The sequence below is a fragment of the Bombus huntii genome, unplaced genomic scaffold (assembly GCF_024542735.1).
Source record: "Bombus huntii isolate Logan2020A unplaced genomic scaffold, iyBomHunt1.1 ctg00000125.1, whole genome shotgun sequence".
Classification (NCBI taxonomy): domain Eukaryota; kingdom Metazoa; phylum Arthropoda; class Insecta; order Hymenoptera; family Apidae; genus Bombus; species Bombus huntii.
This window is the reverse complement of record NW_026099374.1, coordinates 110,001-115,357: the sequence shown is the minus strand read 5'-3', so window position 1 is coordinate 115,357 and position 5,357 is coordinate 110,001. Positions and strand designations below refer to the sequence as shown.

Below are 5,357 nucleotides of genomic sequence, written 5' to 3'. Positions count from 1 at the left end.
TCCCTGGTTGATCCTGCCAGTAGTCATATGCTTGTCTCAAAGATTAAGCCATGCATGTCTCAGTACATGCCGCATTAAGGTGAAACCGCGAATGGCTCATTAAATCAGTTATGGTTTCTTAGATCATACCTACATTTACTTGGATAACTGTGGTAATTCTAGAGCTAATACATGCAAACAGATTCCGACCAGAGATGGTAGGAATGCTTTTATTAGATCAAAACCAATCGGTGGCGGATGGCTCGTCTGTCCGTCCATCGTTTGTTTTGGTGACTCTGAATAACTTTGTGCTGATCGCATGGTCATCTAGCACCGGCGACGCATCTTTCAAATGTCTGCCTTATCAACTGTCGATGGTAGGTTCTGCGCCTACCATGGTTGTAACGGGTAACGGGGAATCAGGGTTCGATTCCGGAGAGGGAGCCTGAGAAACAGCTACCACATCCAAGGAAGGCAGCAGGCGCGCAAATTACCCACTCCCGGCACGGGGAGGTAGTGACGAAAAATAACGATACGGGACTCATCCGAGGCCCCGTAATCGGAATGAGTACACTTTAAATCCTTTAACGAGGACCAATTGGAGGGCAAGTCTGGTGCCAGCAGCCGCGGTAATTCCAGCTCCAATAGCGTATATTAAAGTTGTTGCGGTTAAAAAGCTCGTAGTTGAATCTGTGTGTCACAGTGTCGGTTCACCGCTCGCGGTGTTTAACTGGCATTATGTGGTACGTCCTATCGGTGGGCTTAGCTCCTCGCGGGCGGTCCAACTAATATCCCATCGCGGTGCTCTTCACTGAGTGTCGAGGTGGGCCGATACGTTTACTTTGAACAAATTAGAGTGCTTAAAGCAGGCTACCTTCGCCTGAATACTGTGTGCATGGAATAATGGAATAGGACCTCGGTTCTATTTTGTTGGTTTTCGGAGCCCCGAGGTAATGATTAATAGGGACAGATGGGGGCATTCGTATTGCGACGTTAGAGGTGAAATTCTTGGATCGTCGCAAGACGGACAGAAGCGAAAGCATTTGCCAAAAATGTTTTCATTAATCAAGAACGAAAGTTAGAGGTTCGAAGGCGATCAGATACCGCCCTAGTTCTAACCATAAACGATGCCAGCCAGCGATCCGCCGAAGTTCCTCCGATGACTCGGCGGGCAGCTTCCGGGAAACCAAAGCTTTTGGGTTCCGGGGGAAGTATGGTTGCAAAGCTGAAACTTAAAGGAATTGACGGAAGGGCACCACCAGGAGTGGAGCCTGCGGCTTAATTTGACTCAACACGGGAAACCTCACCAGGCCCGGACACCGGAAGGATTGACAGATTGATAGCTCTTTCTTGATTCGGTGGGTGGTGGTGCATGGCCGTTCTTAGTTGGTGGAGCGATTTGTCTGGTTAATTCCGATAACGAACGAGACTCTAGCCTGCTAAATAGACGTAACTTATGGTATCTCGAAGGCCCCCGGCTTCGGTCGGTGGGTTTTTACTACCAACGTACAAACAAATCTTCTTAGAGGAACAGGCGGCTTCTAGCCGCACGAGATTGAGCAATAACAGGTCTGTGATGCCCTTAGATGTTCTGGGCCGCACGCGCGCTACACTGAAGGAATCAGCGTGTTTTCCCTGGCCGAAAGGCCCGGGTAACCCGCTGAACCTCCTTCGTGCTAGGGATTGGGGCTTGCAATTATTCCCCATGAACGAGGAATTCCCAGTAAGCGCGAGTCATAAGCTCGCGTTGATTACGTCCCTGCCCTTTGTACACACCGCCCGTCGCTACTACCGATTGAATGATTTAGTGAGGTCTTCGGACTGGTGCGCGGCCAATGTGATAAGCATTGCCGATGTTACCGGGAAGATGACCAAACTTGATCATTTAGAGGAAGTAAAAGTCGTAACAAGGTTTCCGTAGGTGAACCTGCGGAAGGATCATTAACGATACGATACCAAAAGAATTTGACTTGAACACATATAAAAACTATGAAATATATATCACAATGGTCGGTAAGGAGCCGTACTCCTCCTGTATCGACGAAAGTATATACGACGTATTAACAAGCTATATACTTTAACAAACGAAAACGCCAGGGAGCTTGGCAACCTCCGTTGGCACGAATAGAAATATTCTTAAGGAGGAGACGACCCTCCAGCTACGGAATTATACGAAGAGAAGGTGGCACTCTCTCTCGATCATCGGGATGAAGAGATATATATATACAAGTATAAAAACGAAATGCGAATGAAACTTATTCGAGGCGCCTGCGTGAGGTCGTAAACAGAAAGACCCGCCGTCTCCGAATAAAACATATAACATATAATATATATATATATGAAATTCTAATAAAAGGGAACTCTAGCTTCGAAAGAGCCAACAAAAGTTAAGGCTCGATATCAAACGAAAAAATTACGATGGAAACCAGGTGTAAAGAGAAATGCAGTCGTGGCGCCTGCGAGAGGCCGTACACAGAAAGACCCGCCGTCACGATCTCGTATTTCGTATTTGCATCGTGGAAACCGTACAAACGAAATATAAAAGTCCATGCAAACTAATAAGAAAATCTCTAAAGTGCCTCGTGTCGGAGTGATCATGCTCGCCTATTCTCTTCTATGTTTCGTGGTCTGTGTTGCGTTTGTTCTCCTCCTAGCAACGGGACATATCGAAGACTCCTCTTTGGGATCGAACGAAGCGTCTAGAACGAGTCGACGAGAGCGAAAGAACTTGTAGCGAGTCGCGCAGAGCGAAAGGATACCGATATACATCTTCGAAGGTTCTCTTCGAAGATCCATGGATACCTTCTGCGTCGACTTCTCTCGTCTCTTTCATCGAAACTCTCGTCGTTCTCGAAACGTGCTTCCTACCCAAAGGGCGTGTGCTCTTCGTATGTCGTTTCGTTCGAAATAACGAAACCACGTGTAACATACTCGTGGATCGGGTAACCTAGAACGAAGACGCATCGCGTGGATGTTGGCCCGCTATGCGACGATGACCGATGATGATGATGATGATGATGATGATGATATGATGATGATGTCGATGTCGACGACGACGACGATGAAGACGATGTGTAGCAACGATTCGTAACTAGTCTAGCCGAAGTTCGTTCAGAGGGGAACGCCGCCGGCTTCGAAGCCTCGATGTCGTGAGTCGGACACCCGTGCCGTCGCTAGAGTTTTTCAAACTCTGCTTCTGGATATTGGGACGAAAGACCGCTCGAGGACGACGACAGCCGTGCGTGCGTATCCCATCGAATTTTTTTTACACCACCTGAACGAGACTAAAGTTTCGTCTAGTTGATCGTCTACCGTCGCATAATGTATATTATATACCGTTCAGAGGGGACCGGCTGTCTATCCTCGTTGTCGTGAGTCGGACACCCGTGCCGTCGCTAGAGTTTTTCAAACTCTGCTTCTGGATATCGGGACGAAAGACCGCGCGAGGACGACGGATGCGAGTCCCATCGAATTTTTGACTTACACACTACCTGAACGAGACTTAAAGTTTCATATTATATACCGTTCAGAGGGGACCGGCTGTCTATCCTCGTTGTCGTGAGTCGGACACCCGTGCCGTCGCTAGAGTTTTTCAAACTCTGCTTCTGGATATCGGGACGAAAGACCGCGCGAGGACGACGGATGCGAGTCCCATCGAATTTTTGACTTACACACTACCTGAACGAGACTTAAAGTTTCATATAATATACCGTTCAGAGGGGACCGGCTGTCTTTCCTCGTTGTCGTGAGTCGGACACCCGTGCCGTCGCTAGAGTTTTTCAAACTCTGCTTCTGGATATCGGGACGAAAGACCGCGCGAGGACGACGGATGCGAGTCCCATCGAATTTTTTATTTACACACTACCTGAACGAGACTTAAAGTTTCATCCAGTTTGTCGTCTATCATCGCATATATAATATACCGTTCAGAGGGGACCGGCTGTCTATCCTCGTTGTCGTGAGTCGGACACCCGTGCCGTCGCTAGAGTTTTTCAAACTCTGCTTCTGGATATCGGGACGAAAGACCGCGCGAGGACGACGGATGCGAGTCCCATCGAATTTTTGACTTACACACTACCTGAACGAGACTTAAAGTTTCATATAATATACCGTTCAGAGGGGACCGGCTGTCTTTCCTCGTTGTCGTGAGTCGGACACCCGTGCCGTCGCTAGAGTTTTTCAAACTCTGCTTCTGGATATCGGGACGAAAGACCGCGCGAGGACGACGGATGCGAGTCCCATCGAATTTTTGATTTACACACTACCTGAACGAGACTTAAAGTTTCATCCAGTTTGTCGTCTATCATCTCATATATAATATACCGTTCAGAGGGGACCGGCTGTCTATCCTCGTTGTCGTGAGTCGGACACCCGTGCCGTCGCTAGAGTTTTTCAAACTCTGCTTCTGGATGTTGGGACGAAAGACCGCGCGAGGACGATGGATGCGTGTCCCATCGAATTTTTGATTTACAAGACACACACTACCTGAACGAGACTAAAGTTTCATCGAGTTTATCATCGCATAACCCGTTCGGAGGGGACCGGCTGTCTATCCTCGTTGTCGTGAGTCGGACACCCGTGCCGTCGCTAGAGTTTTTCAAACTCTGCTTCTGGATATCGGGACGAAAGACCGCGCGAGGACGATGGCTGCGAGTCCCATCGAATTTTTGTTTTTTTTTTTTTTTTTAAAGAAAAAACACCACCCGAACGGAGATGTGTTCTATCTTTCGTCGATTTTTCATGCTTTCAGTCGGTCGCGTGGTCGCCATCCGTTCGGAGGGGATCGCCGGCTTCGAAACCTCGATGTCGTGAGTCGGACACCCGTGCCGTCGCTAGAGTTTTTCAAACTCTGCTTCTGGATATTGGGACGAAAGACCGCTCGAGGCGGACGGCCGCGCGAATCCCATCGAATCTTTACTATCACCCGAACGATGGAGAGATGCACGCGCGCTGTTTCTTGAATAATTGGACGAGAGAGTAGAATCAAACACATATATAACATGGGCTAGCCACCGTGCTTACTCGTTCGCGAGATCGTGTGCTGTACAGAGGATTCAGAATCGGGTGTATATATCCCCGTCGTTTCCTGACGAACGGAGCTTCGATCTCGATGGTTGTTATATATCATAATGTACTTTACGCCCGGCCGGCGAACGCGCGTATCTTCGCGCGTTCGTCGTTTTCTTTTTTTTTCGAACGTTTTTGTGTCGTCAATCCTATGGCGACTTCTGCGCGTTCGATTCCCGTTGGTCGAACGTGACGGAACTCGGCTTCGCTAGAACCGAGAAGAGTACATTTGAGTATTGAACTGTTGTAAATTTATAAAAGATTACCCTGAACGGTGGATCACTTGGCTCGTGGGTCGATGAAGAACGCAG

The 5,357-nt window shown here is 48.4% G+C and overlaps 2 non-coding genes across 2 annotated transcripts in view; both read left to right on the top strand.

Moving 5' to 3' along the window:
• Positions 1 to 1,923, top strand: LOC126877138 (small subunit ribosomal RNA). The gene has a single exon (XR_007694782.1). It is a non-coding gene; the product is annotated as a small subunit ribosomal RNA (ribosomal RNA).
• A 3,386-nt stretch (positions 1,924 to 5,309) lies between these two features.
• LOC126877148 (5.8S ribosomal RNA) overlaps positions 5,310 to 5,357 on the top strand; it is a 155-nt gene continuing 107 nt past the window's right edge. The window contains exon 1 of the ribosomal RNA XR_007694791.1: positions 5,310 to 5,357. This exon is cut by the window's right edge and continues 107 nt beyond it. This is a non-coding gene — a ribosomal RNA (5.8S ribosomal RNA).